Here is a 21,895-nt window from a genome sequence, read left to right on the forward strand (position 1 = left end):
CTAGGCTAGAGTTCAAGGGATTCAAGGCTGGGAATTGGGAGATAGACCCAGGCTCAAAGGTAAGTTTTATTCAGTATCTTGATTGAATTCTGCAGAGAAATATTAAGGTTAAGAGCTGATATGTGTGGTTGTTTGGTGGATTCGTGGGGATGAAGCTTGCCTAGGTTCAGTTTGGGAATAAGTGGGATTTGCTTGGAGTTGGATTGGAGAAGGCTCAGGGGAGAATTTCTACTTGAGGTAAGGGTTTTATGCATCTCTGATATGTATTAGCTGCTGTGGTTTAAGTTTCTGGTTTATTGGTTTACATTTTATAAAGTTTTAAACCAATTTATGAATTGGGGATTTGATTGTGTGTTTAGGCTTGTTTTTGATGTTTCTAAGTTGTTAGATAGTTTATATTGGGTTTTGGATTGAATTTGAGACTTAGGTATGCCTTGGTATTGATTTGGGAGTGTTTTGGCTAGGGAAAATGTTGGGGAAAAACCCATAAATCTGGGTTTGCGAAGGGGCATCGCGGCCCTGTTCTTTTGTGTCGCGGGGCTGGGCTGCAGCAGGGGACGAGGGCCATTCTGGGCGCCGCGGCCCTCATTGAGTGGCACCGCGATGCTAGGCCATTTCTGGGTAGGGAAAAATTGTGTTTTTTAGGCTTTTGCCCAGGGCACTCGGGGGACGCTTCCGCCACTTTGTGTGGGGTTCCGGGAGGTCCCAAGGGCTCGGATTTGGTTCCGGGAGACGCTTTTGAATTGGTTAGTAATGGGGATGCAATTTGTGTGTTATGAATAGGTTCTCGGAGAGGCTCGGATTAAAGGAGCGTGCTCGAGGGTTCAGTGCTTAAGGAGGTCGGAACACAAGTAAGAAAACTATTATTTCCCGTAGAGCATGAGTTGTAGGGCTCGACCCTGTATGACTGTGTTGTGGGGTTTTTGACCCTTTGATTGAGTTTATGTATGCTTAGCTTGTTGATTAGCTTTATCATAAGTGAATGTGTTGATTGAACGGCATGAGCCGTGCACGGTGAAGACCGATAACGGTGGAGGCTGAGAACGGCAATGGGCCGGGAACGGCGATAGGCACGTGGAGTGCAAGGCCGAGTGCGGCAAGGGGCCTGGGCTGGAAGCAGCGTTTAGCACGCGGAGTGCGAGTTGCTAGGTTAGATCCTAAAGGATACCTTGGATATCCTCACAGTATGGACCGCGAATCCAGGGCCTGGTAAAGCGCCTGGGACGGCATGGCCGTATGTGTTTAGCCTATTGGTGGCCTGATTAGATGCTAAGTGTTTGTTATGCATATGTTATTTGTTTGTGAGGGTTTTCTTGCTGGGCTTCGGCTCACAGGTGCTCTGTGGTGCAGGTAAGGGCAAGGGGAAAGTCAACCAACCATGAGTACGGAGAGCGTGAAGCGGCGCGTACATGTTTGGCCTGCCTGGCTACCACAGCCAGTGGTTTTTGGGTGATGGTTGTATTAAAACCTAGATTTTGTCGTCTAGTCCACTTGATTTGTAATTATATGTTGTAAATATTTCTAAACAGTATCTTGGGATCCCAAGTGTCAAACACTCAATGATTTATAGTAAATGGTATTATTTTCAAAGTTTATTTCACTGTTTATGATTTAATTAAACTTTTGACCTAAAACCTCGATTAGCGAGTTAATGCACGTTTAAAACTCACTTAGTAACGACTCTAAGGTAGTAGGGCATTACAATTATAGTTTTGGAATATTTAATCAAACACTGCTACTACGGTCCACTGTTATTATGAATACATGTGAGCTACATCTGGATCACTCATGTTGATAGACATCTTAGTAGAGGTGCTTTTTATAATAATGATTATATAGGACTGGACCCGATATGTATTTAACTCTTTACTAAATACTGTTATTATCATATCAACTGGTGATATGCAAAACCTTAAAGAGTTATAATACTATCACTCGATGATCATATAAAAATAGATCTAAATCCTGAAATAATCATCAACTCCTATTTATGTTATTTGGATAATTTTATTCACTTATAAGGGTCTGTCAGAATAATCAAGCTAAAAACTTTTGTTTTAAGGGCTCATTGATGTAGATGGTTGGGGACATGATTTACATATTTCAAAAACAAGCCTTCTTCATATGAAGATGGTTGGGGACATGATTTACATATATGAAAAACAAGCCTTCTTCATATGAAGATTAAATAATGGTTCCTTTAAGTGTTAATTCTGAAACTGAATAGTTTGGGGCCTCTAATTTGTAAAAGGTTTATAAACTAATGGTACTTACGGGTAAAGAGTTAATATAACGTCCAGTAAAATCTCTTAACATAATTTGCGGAAAAATATAACCATTTTCTAAAAATAAGGTAACCGAAAATCCATATAAAAAAAAACTTTCAAACCATGCAAGAGTTTGGAAGTATAGGCATACTTAAAAGTAAATTACAATGTAATAATTTAAAAACATTCATAAGCCCAAAATAAATTCTTAATTATCATATGGGTTCTAGTCCCCAGAACATAAAATTCCTAAAAGGTTGGTCCACATGTACATCCTCCCAAATAAACTCCAGCACTCACTAATCAACTTTGCCTTGGAGCTTACCTACAATACAAAACAACTAGGTAAGCGAAACACTTAATAAGAAAAGCTTAACAAACATAACCACATAAATGAAGCAAAAGCTTAAACTAACTGTAACTGGGTAGATAACCAACTAAGAATAGGATTCTGATGAAACCGGACCCTAACATACAATTTAGGAACGTGCGAACGTCCGGGCAACCTTATGGCCATGCCTCATAACCAAAATTCATATCCTGAAAGTACACCTGCAGGCAGAAAACGTTAGAGCATACATACAATATTAACTGGTAACATACATACTTAATTACTCAGTCATATCTTAGCATACAAACTTACTTATTCATTCATATATTAACATACATACTTACTTAGTCATCTTAACATACATATTTACTTAATCATTCAAATCTGAACATACATGCTTACTTAGTCATTCATATCTTAACATACATACATACTTAGTCATTCATATCTTAACATACATAAATACTTGGTCATTCATATCTTAACGTACATACATACTTAGTCATTCATATCTTAACATACATACATACTCAGTCATTCATATCTTAACATACATACATACATAGTCATTCATATCTTAACATACATACACACATACATTCGATAATCAATCCATGTCCACATTTACACAATCAACATGCCTCAAGAATAATCATGCATGTCACATATGCGGCCGCTTGACCACCACGGCCAAGGAGTTCTCAGAGGAACTAGGGGGTTTACCCTATTTTTGCCGCTTAGGTCGGCGGGTTTCTAATTTTGAAACAGTAATGACCTTTTTGAGTTGTAAATAACTTGTAAATGTCCTTGTGGGCCCATGAACAGTTTTATGTATTAAATAAAACATATCCTTTACTTTTTGTTGGTTTTTCACCTTAGCCCGTTAATAACACTTAGAACACGTTTTTAACCAAAGTACTCGGGTAGCGGGTCAAATTTCCGTTTCACTGTTCACCGTAATGGTTCTGGGGTAACCATGGCGTTACACCAATAGACACAAACCACATGCAATAAGGGGTTCCAAATGGAGTCCCCATAAAGTACAAGGTTGCTTAAAAGAAGCCCACATAATAAAAGGATATAATATTGTTCAGTCATAAGATAAGCACGAAACATGGGAAGACTTGTCAAAGTTCCTCACAGGTAAAAAAAAAGTAGCAGTACAACCAAATCAAAGGAATAAGAGCATGAGGAATAGAAACTTGCAAAAACAATCAATCAGCTTTCAGGCTCCCATGCCTAGGAAGGGACGGCTTCTTGTTGGCAGCCCATTCAGTAGCAAGCTGGACCGTATCTTCTCCAAAGTGAGAGAAATCAAAGTTTGGGTCGATATTCCACACCGCAAAAAGAAGATTCTATGTGGCCTCATCTTTAATCTTCATTTGAGCAGCCTACAACAAGCCAACCTTTTCCTCCAATGACGCAATTATAGCCTTCAAAGAAACACCCTTCTCTCTAAGTTTGAGAACTAACTTCTAGGGAAGCCAGTTTGGCAATGAGAAGCTCTTTCTCCTTAACGATAGTAGAAAGCTTGACTAATATAGCGTTTTTCTCACAAACTACCCCAGCAAGTTCGCCCTCATGATCTTGAACTTGAAGTTCAAGCCTATCCACATCTGCTTTGGCCTGAATGAGCTCTGACCTTAGGCAAGACACTTCAATCTCAAAAGAAGCTAAGCGGTGAGGAGCGATGAAACACTACAAAAACAAAAAGGGTCAGTGCAAATAAAAGTAATAATAATAAAAAATACCTATAATAGAAAGGGGTAACCAGATATACAATAGGACTAGAAATAAAATTCTCACCTCAGTGGTCGACCTCAAGATAACCTCACTCAGGTCTCCTCTGTCGAGTCAAAAATTCCCCTTCACTCGACCCCCACCTTGCGAGTGAATGCCTCCCCGTGCTAAATAGAAAAATAATGTATCCATGAGTGGGAGTGCCTCCCTCGATCTGCTGACCTGGAGAAGTGTTCAAGACCACTAGCCAAATGTGAGGGAGAAGGAGTAGATCTAAAATCCCTCTCCTCAGGAGACAGGTGGACTCAGAAGCGAAGACTGGTAGGAGGTGGTGGACTAACTTCATCAGGCCGAGAAGAGCCAGGAAATGGTGGATCCTGTGACGAAGCTAAGAAAGGGCCAGTACAAGAGGGGGAAAACATAGAAAAATGCCTCTTCAATTGAGTAGGAGGCGTTGGCTTAGGAAGTAGATCAGGAGACACATTTCTAGCAAAGGCTGACGCTGGAATACGAATAATACGGGACAACGAAGGACTAGCGTTGTCCTTTGGAGCAACCAGTATTGATCTCGTAAGTCTTCCAGTCATGAAGTTGTAGGAGAAAGGCAGGTTTATTAGCTAAAAGTATACCATAATAACAAAGGTTAGCCTCGGTAAAAAGGATCTTAGCCCACTTGTCCAAATCGGGCAATTTAGCGATGTCCCAGATATGATTAATAGCATCCCATTCATTCTTTGGGGAATTCCTAACACCTGAAAAAGAAGAGGGATCAACTGGGTGAACAAGTATATGATAAGTTACTCAAGTGAGAAGGGAAATTTATACCCAAAAGAGTAACATGAAAAGCAAAGTATAAAAACCTCACATATGGAAATCTATGTGGGCACCAGAGATGCTTTCAGTAAAGAAGAAACTTTGCGTCCAACTCCCTGGGTTGGAGATGGACCCAACCACAAATCCTTCTCCTCAAAGGCTTTCCCAAGAAAATAATAACCACGAATATTGAGGACCTTCTTGAGATTATACATGTAGTGTTTCTCCTGAGGCAAGGGCACTCACGCGAATTTTCTTTATATACAATATAAAAAAGGAGCATATAGTGATACAGGCATTAGGAGCAAACTGGAAAAGAGCAATGCCAAAGTAGTATAACATGTCGACGAAAAAAGGATCCAGTGGAAGAGCTCCCCCAGACCTGATGATAAACTCGCTAAAAGCCAGCATCTCTGGAGGAGGAGTATGGGCACGATATCGCTCAGTAGGAGGGATGCAGTAAATGGGTGCCTCGAGCTTGTACTTCTGCACCATGTCATCTAGTCTAAGCTCATCCATCTGGAAGATGGTAAAAGCATCAGAGAAGGGAGGAGTTGACTGGTGGATGGGGGAGGTCGCTTTCTTCTTCTTCTTAGACATATTTGAAATACAAGAAAAATGAGAAGCTAGTCTAATAGCAGACCTTTTCTAATGCCACTTCCTCTTGCTCGCCCGTGTCTTCTTTCAAATAGAACGGGGGGCGACATCAGTGGAACATCAACCATACGAATATATAGGCATAGAGGGTAAACCCCATTCAAGTAGGCAATCTCGACTTTTCCAAGCATTACAACGTCCCAAAACTGGACGACAGGGGTCTTCGGAGAGGAGAGGGCAATTGACAACTTGCTGCAAGGGACAAAGTCAAGCTTGCTCTCTAATTCCCAATCCTTGCTCCTAAGAGACACTAACGAACCTAGAGTACCATATCCTTGTATTAACTCCTCTACGTCATGCTCAAATTTAAGGATGAGACCTCAATAGGCACGTCACCAAGAGGGATCCTAAAACACCCACTAGGGACCATGACTAAAAGGCTCCACAAATACGCATATACAAGTAAGTATGTATATAAACAAATGGAAAACATAAATTGTGTGCGTAAGCAATGAAATGACTCCCCAAGAAAGAAAGCGTAACCTGTGGATCTAGACATGGTCTGATGTAGGACAAATTAATAAGTCTCCAGATTATTAACAACACGCAAATAGTTACAATAATGACACCAACCTATCTTGCATAGACATGAGGAGAATTAGAATAAAAAGAGTACTTGGATGAAGTGGAGCTCAAGCAGACGGCTGCAAGGTGAGAAGTGACTTCAAGCAGGGGCGACCTCATGGGGCGACTTCAAGGGGTGACCTCAGGGGGCGACCTCCTAGTCTTGTCCAAGATGAAATAATCGGTCACACATAAAAAAAACCTAAATGAAAGTACAAAAGAAAAGAAAGGAAATTTACCTTAAAATGTTCCTACCAAGTATTGAACCTCCAACCTCTTGGAAGAAAGGAATATCTACCAACCACTAAGCCAAGCAAGAGTAAAAAGGAAGTGTGGGTAAAAGGTGAAAAAAATGGAGGTATGTATAGGGAAAGCCAATCACAACCAATCATTAGATCACAATGCAATCCAAGGGTACAAAAGTGAGAGAATATTAGTACCTTTCTTAAAATGGTAGAGAGGGATTTGTGCCATCCTACAAAGAATTCTCATCGGTTAATTTAGTGTTTTACCAAGTGTAGATTTCAATTTAAGAAAATAAAGAAGCCATACACAATGTCTATCTTCAACTTAGCTCAGACTAAAGTTCTACACCATGAAGCATGAGACACCACCTCCACCGGATGCCATTTTTGCATGACAAAGAACCACCAAAAATCTATAAGAAAATGAGGGAGATTTGCTTATATATTAGGGGGGCAAGTGTGAGCCTTGAAAAACTACAAGAGAAGCAAAACAAGAAGTAAAAGTTCAAGAGATGCTTTGAGAAAATAGAAAAATAAGAGGATCAAGCCCACATCCACCAGGACCCCAGGGGCAAGCTCAAGGGGCGAGCTCACCTAGGAGGCAACCTAGGGGGGGGGGGGGCGAGCTCAAGGCCTCTTTGAAGCGTAAACGTCAGTTTGACCCTACTCAAGACCATGGAACACATGTGAGACTCCCTAGAGGCTAAGAAGGCGATTCAAAGGACCTCAACAACCTTTGACTACCAGCTCAGGACCACCATTCGACTTGAGAGTAAATAACCCCAATAGGTGCTTACAGCCTGAAGGCATATTCTCTCCTCATCCTTAAGCTACAAGAACCTTACACTCAAGTTCTCAAGGGCTTATCATGATATAGACAAAGTAGAGGTACGACCATCCAAGGAGTTATGGCCGTACTGAATCAGAAGAGTAGTGGTCGTACTATGTCAAAGGAGTAGTGGTCGTACAAAGTACTGGAAGGAGGACTACATCCTCCCATGCCTCTAACCAGTATCAAACCCGACAGGCCTGAAGCCCAACAACACTAACGCCTGCGCCATGATCAAATGAGGTGCCCCATAGTACCACCATTTCTTTGTCCCCTTGGGACCTTTTTTGTACTAAGAGCAATTAGAGCTCCCCTATAAATAGGGCCTCTGCTGATCATTGTGGGGGTTGGAAAATTCACTGTGTACTAAGGCTATTGAGTAATATAAGAGCATTTTTTTCTCCATTATTGTTCAAAGCTTTTCTACTTCAAGAGTTTTCCATGTTCCTTCTAAGTTCATCATTTTCTATAAATATCTTTGAGTTTTTGACTTAATGTCGTTGATGAGTTCTCATTATTAACAAATTTGAAAAAAAAAAGATTGAGCTTCTAGGTTGTTTTACTTCTTCCAAGGTCGATTGGAAAGGATTTATCTGTACTCACAAATCAAATATGAACCCCAGATCTATCCCCAACCCACCCCACTAGATTTGTCTCCCAATTCCACTACCGAGATGATGTCGTCCTCTTGACCAATTTCGTCCTATCCATGCATCCTTTGTCTCAACCCATGCCTCACTAGCGTATTTTATTCCCATTAGTACCATTTGTGCCATTAGTACCATTAGGTATTCTTACCTATTCACAGGAATATGAGCTTTATGGAGTAATGCTCTCAGCCATTTCATCAATGTCAGAATTAAACCTCGACTCATGTCCGCTAGGATAACACCATTATAGACATTCTACAACAATTGTGTATACTTTTTGCTCATGACCTAAATCTAACAAGAAATTCACTAGTCATTCATGTTGAAATCAAAGAAGTTAGGGTTGATTTATCAGTAGTCGTTACAAATATGCAGGATTTTCTTCTACTAGAAGTCTCATAATCTATTAGTCAATACTGTAGTTAGCCATACAATAAAATCGTAAAAGTTAGGGTGGTTAGTAATTATTAAGTTTTGTTTTGGGCATTGAGATCAATATAGAAAAAATTGAACTAGTACAACAATTTGTTATTGGTTTTTCAAACCTTCCCTCTAAGCCCCCGGAAACCTTAGAATATTTAGAAAGGTTCAACCCTAATTACTTTCCAAACTTTATTCTATTCTCAGCCCTAGCTGGGTTCTCTAAATGTAGAGTGTGAATGATGTACCAAGCTTAATCCCTTAACAAATAGTGGCGAAGAAAATTTCTCAATTAATACTCGATAATAAGGAAAATAAGTTTAACTTTTGAATTTAATTAGGTCCTAGAAGAATTAATTTATTCTTAAAAATCCCTAACGATTTATTTAGAAAAGAATTGTTTTTCCGTTAATTATTCTGGTAAAATAGGCTTTGGATCCCTTTTTATTTATTATTAATTGTTTTAAGGTGAAATCTTAACATTACGAGTATACTCCAATTATTGGTGTTTAAAATAATCATATTACTTAGTTAAGGTGAAAATCTAAGCCTACTTTTTAATATCCTTCAAAACATACTTTTTGGTCAAAAGTCTCAATATATTTCTAATTGTTGAAAATTTGTTCCATTTGTGAAAATTTTCAAACTTCAGAAGGTTGCAATTTTAACTCCATAGACCCGAACGTTCAAAATTTCTACAGAGCCATTCTTTGATATTCGAAAAAGTTTCATACCAATTTTTAGACAAAAATACACATTTTTACTTTTTGAAAGTTGTCACCAAACATTTTGCTTTGAAACTATTTTTCTCTTAAATCCATATTTTTCCTAAACTTTGGAGATATACAACATCCAATCGGCTTAGTATTTTCTTTTGATATTTCTTAGATATAGATAAGGTTATACTAGAAATATCCATGAGAAATATTAGGTCAAAAAGATAATTTTTTCTTGGTGATAAACGTTCACCGAGTTTGCTGCCTAGAAAGTTTTGTTTCAAAATCCTATATTTTCTTCTAACTTTAGAAGGATATAATTCCTAGCCTTTTTATTATCATTCTATGTAAATGTTCAAGTTGTATTACCAATATATAGAGAGTTTTAATTTGAAAATCATCCCAAAATATTTAATTTTTCCTACTAAAATATTTTTTAAAAGTGCAAGGGCCAAACTGACCAAAAATATTTTTCCAGATTTCTTCTCAAATTTAACAATTTATAACTCCAAATATATTTTTTAAATTTCCATGAAACTATCCAAATTTAAACTTTGGTATACCATAAAAATTTTCACAAAAATTTATTCGAAAATACTTTGATTTACCCATCAGCTAACATTTTTTCCAGATTTGCAAGTTTCACAAAACATGCATAACTCCTAGCATACAAAATATTTTTGGGCATTTTAAAAGCCTAAACTCATGTAATCTTCCTATAGAATTGGTTAATAGAGTTTATTTTTTATAAACTACGTCATTATGGTAGTGCTTGACCCTTTGGAAGTCAAGTCGAAAACTTTGGCAACAAGCATAAGATCATACAACTTAATGGAACTTTGGATTCCAAGCTAACAAAAAACCCTACCTCCATGCATGCATAAACCATACATCATTAGCACAATATTATAGGCCAAAAGAATAACACAGCACATGAGACACTCATACAAAATAGATTTCGTAAGCTTGTACAAAACATAAACTAAAGCTCACTAGAATTTTACCTTAGTTGCTCTAGGATTTGGTTGTGTGTGTTCCTCTTAGGTTTTTGGCCTTGCCACTATCGTTTAATACCTTCATACCTCTCCCAAAACATCACCAAGTTAGATCAAAACCCAAGGGAAATGAAATCTGAGAATAACTTGACATTTTAAAATTTGAGGGTTACCTCCTTGATGATCGAGGTTGCATGCAAGCTTCTAAGTGCGCTTAAGAGACTTGTGGCTGCCTTGAGCTTCTAGACCTTAAAACCATCGTAAGAATGGTTAAAACTCAGAGACCACAATGCACAATGGAGCCCTAGGCTTTGGCATAGAGAAGAACACTGAGAAATGGAGAGAAAACTCACCTTGTACTTTGTATTCTCAAAGCTTGAGAGACCAAGAGAGAGTGAGAACACGACTTGAGAGAGAGCTAAGAGTACTCTGAATTTTTCTTAGCTTGTTTAAATGAGTGAAATGAGAGGGAGTGGGTGTGATGATGGTGAAGTTGATGTTGGTTGGGGTGGAGTAGCTTCCTAGGCTCAACAAGTGTCACAAGATACTATTGAGAGTTGACTACCACATGTGATGAGCCCAATACACTCAGCCACATCCTAATAATCCTTTAATTTTCCTATATTAATTTAAATAATTAACTTAAAACTTGAAACTATAGTGTATTCTAAGATTTTGGAATGAGTGCCTTTTGAAATATTCCTAAAGGTCCACTTAAGGAGTGGTTGAGCCAAAAAAATAAGTCCCAATGGTGGTATAAATCTAAAGCCCACTGTTGACGGTGAAAATTCGTCAATGAAATGAGGTCAGAAAACTAAAAGGTAAGTATGGAGATATTTAGATAAGAACTTAGAATAAAGTTAAGGAAAGATAAACACATATCAACAATGGAGTAAGCCTTTGTATATTGCTTAATAGCTTGAGTGTACAATGAATTTTCCAACCCCTTTGCTGGAAGGGTGAAGGTTTATTTATAGTGGAGCTCTAATGGCTCCTACTACATTGTGGTCCTAGGGGACAAAATTATACATAAGTACATTGTCAGGATGGTAGCACCAGACGTGACGATGCAGGAGGTTGTGCTGTCGGATCTGGTATTGGGTCAAAGGCGTGCAAGTAGTGCCTCCACTCTTCGTACTAATTTGTACCACCACTACATGTACGATACGGATGTCAGAGATTGGCTGGTGAGGACCACAACAGGTACCTATCTCGTACGACCACTACGTGTCTGGCGTGTATATTGTGTCCGTACTCTAAGTCCTCTTTGGTTTGTAAACACACTCTGTACCTCTTCTAACTTTGTCCCCCGTTAATGGCTCTTATCTTAGGGAAAGAGATAAGGCCTCTTCAACGAGGCCTCCTACATATGATATAAGACTTGATGCCCATGCGTGAGTCATTGATCTCACTTTACGAGACCAATGCCCCACGACACCCATGCATAAGGGGTCGCAAGACCATCGAGTCGAGGTTTCTTGGGGGCCGCGAGACGCATGTGTAGGGTGGCACTTGGACGAGGCCCGTAGGTGCCCAAGACGACACCTGGGCGAGGCCCATAGGTGCGCAACACTTGGGCGCGAGACCGTGGGGTCTCCATTGAGGCGGGTGAGGCAAGGTGTAGGGGAGCTTCGCGAGGCGCCTAGGAAAGGAGCAAAAAGGGTCGGTTTGGGTTTTTGTTCTACTGTTTCCCATTTTACTTAGTCTAACCTTATTTGATTAAGTCAATCCCGAGGCTCGGGGTACCGGAAACGTCCCCGAGGGAAAAATGATAAAATTCCCCAATATTCCCGCCTAAGCATCCTAACCTCAAATATATCTCCAAGTATTTATTTCCTTAACCCGATAACCCAAATAATCATCTAATACCCTAAATACCCCTTGATTTGCCCCAAGTCAAGTATTAAGCCCCGTTGTGACTTTTGCGTTAGCTAGTTACCTAGGATCGCCTCAAGTCGCATGCTGCAGATTTACCTACATAATAATGTGGTTCTCACAATTATAGCATATAATCACATTTACATTCATATAACCATACAAGCATGCTTATCATATAATCACGAATTAAATTAATAAATTCACACATAAACAAATTATGCCCTCCCGGCACACTAATCAAGGCCCTTAAGCCATGTTAGTGATTTTGGGTTGTTACAACTATCCCCTCCTACTAAGAATTTCATCCTCAAAATTTACCTGAATAGCTCGGGATACTGATCCCGCTATCTCTAGCTCCCAGGTTGCTTCCTCGACCTTGCTATTCCTCCACAATACTTTAACTAACGGAATCGTCTTATTCCGTAAAACTTTGTCCTTCCGATCCAAAATCTGAACTGGTCGCTCCTCATAGGATAAATCTGTCTGCAATTCTAATTCTTCATACCTCAGTACATGTGTCAAATCTGAGACATACTTCCACAACATAGAGACATGAAACACATCATGAACTCCTAACAACGTCGGTGGCAAGGCTAACCTGCAAGCCACCTATGCAATCCTTTCCAGAATCTCGAAAGTTCCAACAAACTGAGGGCTCAGCTTGCCCTTTACTCCAAACCTCCTCACCCTTCTCAATTGGTGAGACTCGCAGAAATACGTGGTCCCCAACCTGGAACTCCACGATCCTATGCTTGGGATCAGCGTAGCTTTTCTGTCTATTTTGCGAAGCAAGCATTCTGGCTCAAATCTTCTCAATAACTTCATTTGTCTTCTGAACCATATCTGGCCCCAAATATCTTCTCTCACCCATCTCGTCCCAATGAATGGGCGACCTACACTTCCTTCCATATAGCATCTCATAAGGGGCCACTCCAATCATGGACTGGTAACTGTTGTTATATGAAAATTCGATCAACGGGAGATACTTACTCCAAGATCCCTCGAAATCAATCACACATGCTCTAAGCATATCCTCCAATACCTGAATCGTCCTCTCAGACTATCCATCAGTCTGAGGATGAAAGGTTGTGTTAAACTTCAACTGAGTCCCCATGGCTCTCTGCAGAGCTCCCCAGAACTTGGAGGTAAAGATAGGGTCTCAATCAGATACAATAGACTTAGCAACCCCAATGGAGACGAACTATCTCCTTGACATACAACTCTGCATACTGTTCCATTGTGTAAGTCGACTTCACTGGAAGAAAATGTGCTGACTTGGTGTATCGATCAACTATTACCCACACCGAATAACAAAGTCCCACTGTCCTGGGTAGACCTCCCACAAAATCAATTGTAATGTCTTCCCACTTCCACTTAGGAACACCCAAAGGCTGAAGCAACCCTGCTGGTCACTGATGCTCAGCTTTCACCTGCTGACATGTCAAACATCTGGCCACATACTCTACCACATCCTTCTTCATCCCAGGCCACCAGTATAACGTCTGTAGATCCTGATACATCTTCATCGTATCGGGATGAAGTGAGTATGGCGTAGTGGGAGACTCATCTAGTATCTCTCGTCTGATCTCTTCATCAGCCGGAACACAAATCTGCCCATGATATCGAAGCATACCAACCTCAGAAACAGAATAATCCTTAGCTATCCCCGCTAAGACATTCTGCCGAACTTCCTGTAGCTGTGCCTCTACCAATTGACCCTCCTTGATCCCCTCTAGCAGGGTCGACTGCAAGGTAATATTGGCTAACCAGCCTACCACCAGCTCTATCCTTGCCCTGGCCATCTGATCTGCTAACTCTTTGGAGATCTAAACATAACTAAATAACTACCCCGAGCCCCTCCGGCTCAATGCATCTGCCACAGCATTGGCTTTCCCTGGGTGGTAAAGAATGTCACAATCATAATCCTTAACCAACTCCAACCAACACCTCTGTCTCATGTTCAGATCCTTCTGGGTGAAGAAATACTTCAAACTCTTATGATCAGGGTATATCTCGCACCTCTCCCCATACAGGTAATGCCGCCAATCCTTCAGTGCGAATATCACTGCCGTCAGCTCCAAATCATGGGTAGGATACTGCTGTTCATACTCCTTCAGCCCCCGCGATGCATAAGATATAACCTTCTCATTCTGCATCAACACACAGCCCAAACCCAACCTCGAGACATCACAGTATACCACAAACTTTCCTTCTTCCAAAGGAAGACTCAGTACAGGTGCAGTAATAAGTTGTTGCTTCAATTCCTAGAAACTGTGCTCGCACTTCTCTGACCAAATAAACTTCTGATTCTTTCGTGTCAACTCTGTCATCGGTGAAGCAATCTTTGAGAATCCTTCTACGAACCGCCTGTAATAACCTGCTAACCCAAGGAAACTTTGCACCTCCGAGGCGTTCCTTGGCCTAGGCCAATCCCTTACTGTCTCCACCTTGGATGGATCCACCTTAATCCCCTCTACACCAGCTATATGCCCAAGAAAAGTCACTTCTAGAAACCAAAACTCAGACTTCTTAAACTTGGCATATAACCGATGCTCCCTTAACCTCTACAAGACCTGTCGAAGGTGTCGCTCGTGCTCCGCCTCTGAACTAGAGTATACCAAAATGTCATCGATGAAGACAATGACAAACTGATCCAAGAAGTCCTTGAACACCCTGTTCATTAGATCCATGAAAGCTTCCAGGGCATTGGTCAAACCAAAAGACATGACCAAGAACTCATAGTGCCCATACCGCGTTCAGAAGGCCGTCTTCGGTATGTCCTCGTCCTTAATCCTCAGCTGGTGATAACCAGATCAAAGATAAATCTTTGAGAACACCATCTTTCCCTGAAGCAGATCAAACAAGTCATCAATCCTTGGTAGAGGGTACTTATTCTTGATAGTCAACTTGTTCAATTCCCTGTAGTCTATACACATCCTCAGAGTCCCGTCCTTCTTCTTAACAAACAAAACTGGAGCACCCCACGGAGAGTAACTAGGCCTGATGAATCCCAAATCCAGAAGTTCTTATAACTGTATCTTCAAATCTTTCAACTCTGCTGGTGCCATCCTATATGGTGCTCTTTATACTGGCTATGTCCCTGGTGCTAACTCAATCACAAACTGAATCTCCCTACGCGGCGGCAATCCTGGTAAATCCTCAGGAAATACGTCCAAGAACTCACTCACCAATCTGGTCTCCCCCGGCCCTGCTGGCAAAACCCTGGTAGTGTCCACTACACAGGCCAGAAAACCTATGCATCCTCCCTACAACAAGTCTCTGGCTCTCAATGCTGATATCATGGGTACGCGGGGTCCATATACCGCACCCACGAAGACAAAAGGATCCTTGCCCTCAGGCTTAAAAGTCACCATCTTCTTCCTCCAGTCAATAGTAGCCCCATACCTAACCAGCCAATCCATCCCTAAGATCATATCAAAGTCCTCCATGTCTAACTCAATCAGATCTACCGAAACTAATCCATCTCCTAGAAACTACCAGTTCCCCAGTGGGCAATAAAGTCCCAAACCCCGTAGTCCGATACTCACTAGGTCTACACAGTCTTTCAATTACTTTATTAGAAATAAAGGAATGTGTAGCACTAGAATAAATCAATATAGTAAAAGGAGAGCCAGCACTAGAAAGCTGACCTGTCACCACTGAGGGACTAGCCTCGGCCTCTTCCTATGTCAAAGTGAATACTTGAGCTGGAGTCAAGCTATCCACCTTTACTGCTTCCCCTTTCATCACTGTTGGGCAATCCTTCTGGACGTGCCCGACCGTTCCACACTCATAGCAAGCCTTGGCCCGACATTTGCCCTGATGGCATTTTCTACACCTCGGGCACTCCTGATAGGTCCGCCGCGCCTCACCACCACCCTGACGGCCACCCTGACCACCCCAACCCCTCCTATCAGGATCAGCACTGGTCGAAGTGTCAGGGGTCTTTCTCTTAAAATCCCTGGGACCTCTGCCTCTACCTGACCCATAATAAGGAGGCACCACTCTGCGGCCCTCCCGCCTTACTGCACTTTCCCTCCAGATCTTATTATCCACTTCCTCAGCAGTAAGAGCCTTCTCCATAGCCTGGCCATAAGTTGTCCCCCCAGGAATTGTCGTAATCCTCACATCTCAGGCTATCATAGCATTAAGCCCTCTGATAAATCTGTCCTGCCTAGCTGCATCAGTAGGCACAAGATTTGGTGCGAACTTCGCGATTCTGTCAAACTTCGGGGCATATTCTGTAACTGACATGTTGCTTGTTCCAATCCCATGAACTCATTAACTTTTGCTTCCCTGATGGCAACATTATAGTATTTCTAACTGAACAAATCTTTAAATCCTTCCCAACTCAAAGCAGTGACGTCATTTGTCTGTGAGGCCACTTCTCACTAGATGCGGGCGTCCTCTCTAAACATATATGTGGCACAGGTTACTCTGTCATGTCCCTCTATCCTTATAAAATCCAGAATAATAGTAATCATAGTCAGCTGTTGCTCGACCTTCAATGGATCAGGTCCTCCCTCAAAGATTGGGGGCTGCTGCTTCCTGAACCTCTCATACAACGACTCCCATCTATTCCTAACCTCTCCTAGCTGCACAACAGGTATCACTGCAAGTGGTACAATAGGGGCAGCACTCCCTGATGGAGCCTGCTGTCGCAGCAAATGAATCTGTTCAACTTGGCTCTATAACTGCGCTTGCATATCTGCTATAAGTTGCTGCCAGTTCTCAGGGACTGGCGGAGGGATCTAGATCTGGTCATCACCTTCGGTCCCAGACCTAGTGCCGGCTAGTCGCATGGATTTTCTTGGACGCATAACTATCCAAGTCAATCTACAATCAATGACTCGGAATTCAGACCATGATGACAGGATAACAAATTCCCCAAAATCCACCAAAGGAACATAACCAATCACGAGCAATCAAGATATAGGCATTTATCCACATGCACTAGCATTGCTAATAAGCAGGCCTCAATATCATCACACAACAATCAAGGGCCAGGCCCTATCAGTATCTCATACTTCCTATTAATCCAACAAATAACAACATTCATAATTCATTCTAGGCATACAAGTATATAAGCACATATACACATTACCAAACCCTAAATCGAGCAACGAATGTACATGTCCAACTGGTCTTCAGGAACCCTTAAACCTAGGTTGCTCTGATACCAAGTTATAACCCTCTGGATTACCAAGACCGCTACACTGTGTACTTATAAAGGTGCAGGACTTGATAATCAAGTTATTTAGTTAAAAATGTGTTGCTAAAACCATTAGGGAGCTAGGATTAAAAGGGTTTTGGTCTCAAAAAGATACATTTCATATAATTAAGAGTTTTACACCAGGGATCCAAAAAGAAACAACATTTAAAATTTGGATTACAAAACTTCCAGAGTATAAACAACCATCAGCCACTCTAAGGGCAAAACAGACATTTATGGTTCTCTTGTTCCTATCTCCCCGTCAACCGTGGCGGCTGAGCAGCTAATCATGTACATTTTTCTCTCAGAGCTCTCCGAGTCAGGGCTAATCAATCTTGCCCTTGCCTTTACCTGCACCACGAAGCACCCGTGAGCCAAGGCCCAGCAAGAAAACATAACATTATATAACAAGCAATGATAACAATTGAATAACCCTTTAAGCATGACCATATACTTAACATACCACATTAATCACATAACACGTAGATATAATCAAAGATTCAGCCAATCAACACTCAACTATATAGTATGACTAATTCACCAACCAATAACAACAATTAAACCACATGTTAATTAGGGTCGACACCTTAGGTCGAACCCTCTGTTTACCCCACTGACTCCGGCCCGCTTAGACCGAGCTCAGTGCATAATAAGTTGTCCTCAGCTACCAATGGCCGAGCCGTGCCTGTGCGCTAATGTAAACTTCGACACTCTTAGGCCGTTTGTTTACTATTTACATGGCATAATACCATCCTCTATAAAGAAAACAAATCAGGGAACCCTTAGTCCCATTATAAATCCACAACCGGGTGCAGTTTTCTTACCTTTAATTTCCAAGTTTATTGATTACGAGCGATGCCTCTTGGGCACGATCTGATTCCCGAACCCTAGCTTAGTACCTAGTCACAACCAAGATAAGGGATATCATCAATAATTGTAAAGAAGGCTTCTAGACAAGGTTCTAATCTCCGGAACATCAAATTCGACCAAGCACGGTAGTAGATTCGATCCAGAGCACCCTAGGTTAAATTCCCATCCTTAAAATCCAAAGACCCCTAATTCCCTTAAGGGCCGCGGCTCAAGCCTCCCATGCCGCGACATGGCCCTCAAACAGAGCCCATCTAGGCTCAGAACCAGACACGGGCCGCGACCCTACCTAGACCATGCCGCGACCCGCCCTCCATATCCCAAATCCATTAGCTTCAGAGGGCCGCGGCTCACCAAGAACTATGTCGCGGCCTGACCCCTTCGAACCCAGAAAAACCTCCATTTTTTATTCCCAAACCTCACTCAAAACCATCCAAAACTATCCTAATTCCACAACTCAATTATCACAAAGCTTCTAACACAATTCCAGCAACACAACCCAGCAAAAACTTAGCCTAGGAACTCACCAAAATCTCACTTCAATATCTGAAACTTAAAAGCTTAAAAACATCAATACCAGTCAAGGAAACATTAAAGTTCAGCCATTAAACCATAAATTTGAGCTTACCTTCTTTGATGAACCAACTCTCTTAAAGATTTCTAAGCTAACTCCCAAGTCTCAGCTTCAATTCAATCCTTCAATATCAAAATCCATAAACACCTCAAAACCCAGCTATAAACACAGAATTAATCACCATGCACAAAGCTTATGACTTACCTTAATCCTGGTTGAACCCCTAAGCTGAACACTAGTTTAATCCTCCAAAACTCCAGCTCAATCCACTGAATTCCAGCTGAGTTTTCCTTAAGATTCAGTAGTTTTCTTTGAGCGAGAAAGGGAGAAAGAGGGAAGGTTGGCTCTTTTGTTTCCACTGACTTCTGAGTTTTTACTTAGTCTATCTTTAGGTAATTATGTTAATCCCGAGGCTCGGGATGCTGAAACGTCCCCGAGGGCAAAATAGTAAAATTCCCTAGTATTCCCACCTAAGCTTCCTAACCTCAAATATATCTCCAATTATTTATTTCCATAACCCGATAACCTAAATAATCATCCAATACCTGAAATACCCCTTGACTTGCCCAAAGTCAAGTATTAAGCCCCGTTGTGACTTTCCCGCTAACTAGCTCCCTAGGATTGCCTAAAGTCGCATGTTGCAGATTTACCCACATAATAATGTGGTTCTCACAATTATAGCGTACAACCACATTTACATTCATATAACCATACAAGCATGCTTATCATATAATCACGCGTTAAATTAATAAATTCACACATAAACCAATTATGCCCTCTCGGTACACTAATCAAGGCCCTTAAGCCATGTTAGTGATTTTGGGTCGTTACAGCCGATTTGGGGTACCTGGAGGAGTTCACACTTCGGGACCATCATGTATTGTCTTGTTGTTAATTACTCTTAATCGCGATGTGAACATTTTCCCCCCGAGTCTGCACTGTTCCACCACTTTTCCCCGACCCAAAAACCTTGCAAACTCACTACCCCACAAACATTCCCAACCATCCTAAATAGCTTATACACCCAAAAACTCAGCCAAATCCTTAACCCAAATCAAAACCCAACCCTTGTTTTAAAACTCTGCAAAACCTTAAACCACAGCAGGAAATTCACAAGAAAACAGAGTATTAGCTTACGTTAAATGAAGAATCATGCCCTTGAGTTGCTCTTAGTCAATTCCTAGCTTCAATCTCCTTTAATTCCAAGCCTTTCTTCCCAAAAATTCAGCAAAACCCCTAAGGCTCCAAGAGATAGAGAGAGAAATGAAAGAGAAAGTGTGAGGGAGTGCTTCTACTTTCATTTCCCCATGGTTTTTGAAATGTTCCTAGCTATTTAAGCCGTCCCTAGACATAAAAATTCCAAAATTCCCCTTGCTAATTCCTTGGTATTTAATGCCACCAAGGCTAAACCCATCATTTTCCCCATTCCCATTAATTCCTCTAGTATTCCTATAAATCCCCAATTAATCATGTCATAACCAAATAACCGCTAAGTAACTACCCATTTCTCGATAAATCCCGAACACACACTAACTCCCCAAAATACCCCTAGACTTGCCCCGAGCCAGGTATTTAACCCCGTTATGATTATTCCCCTAATCTGCTCATTTGGATTGCCCCGGACCACACATCTCAAATATATCTCCACAATACTATGATCTCTAGCATAACACACAGACATAATCACATTTATGCCCTCAACGGGCCAAAATTACAAATATGCCCTTATTAACAAAAACGAGCCCACATGCATATTTAATTCACCTTGTACGCCCTGATTTTCCCACGGGCTGATTAGCGAGCTGAACTGCGGCCTAATCATGGTTATCTCGTGAACATCCCCAAAACCAGAGCTGCCATCATAAGATCGTACCTCCTTAGCTCGAGGTAACCCCAGGGTTCACCAAGATCGCCTGAGAACTGAGTCCGGACTCTGAAGGCCGAAGGTCGAGTTAAGTATCCAGCTCGCGGTACGAGCTAGAGTTGGAGGCTATGTCCCTTTGTAAAGTCAACACACGCAAGGTAAACGTGCATATATCAGACATCACGTGTCTGATACGCCACTGACTTCTCGGACACGCAGCAGGAACGTGCGTATTCAGACACCCACGACTGGGTTGGGTCGTGCGGCCCATTATCTCCTTACCTATTGATTTGACCACACTTATGTGTCAGGTTTAGGAATTAATCATGGATGTCACAGAGTTGATACGATAGGTAAGAAGGTCACGGGATGACCTTCTTACCAACTCCCAGGTGCCTTCTCCTATAAATATGGAGACCCTGAGATTAAATAAGGGTTGGATTCTCTCTTGAAAGAAATACCCTGTAATCGTATACCCAGAACATAGCAATAATATTGACTAGTGGAGTAGAAGGATTTTAACCTTTGAACCACTTAAAAAACGTGTCTTGAGTCACCATTTAATTTCCTAAGATCATATATCTGTTTCGGTTCAACCTAAGCATTAATCCCTTTCTCTTCTTTCCTTAATTTCCTGTTGGCGAAGAACCGCGTCAACACACCTAAACATGCATATCTAGTAATAAAATAACTTAATCCAAGTAATCACATACTGATACGCATAAATCACACTTAACCATGTAATAATATGATTAAATAAATTATTGCCCTCCCAGCACGTTAATCAAGGAACTAAGCCATTTAGCAAATTTGGGATGCTACAGTAGCAGTTAAGCCCTCATAGTACAAGAGGACCCCGCCTTGACGGTGACAAAACCTCTTCAAGTTTGCATCTTGATGGAAGTAGCCAATGAGGGTATGATGCCAACGGAAAAACCATACACTGCCACGGGATTCAAGGCAGAGGAGATCCCCAGCAAGCTTTGACAATGGGGGGCCTTGGAGAAGATTCTTACCCACTATGGGGTGGACACTCGCGAGATGTTGGTATGCTTGTGTTGAGAGGACAAGAGGGCACATGAGAACATCGACGGGCTCGGGACTGAAGTGCCTCTCATCTCTAGGCTAGCGCAACCCTGCCATTGCACCAGTACTATGTTGACTTCTTCTAGTTCTTCGGCATAGCACCTTTTCATCTGTCCTCGAATGGATATTGGGTGTTGGCCAGGCTCTACATTCTGTATAGGAGACTTAATTGGCCCGCACCATCCCA

Source organism: Humulus lupulus, chromosome 4, assembly GCF_963169125.1.
Source record: "Humulus lupulus chromosome 4, drHumLupu1.1, whole genome shotgun sequence".
NCBI lineage: Eukaryota > Viridiplantae > Streptophyta > Magnoliopsida > Rosales > Cannabaceae > Humulus > Humulus lupulus.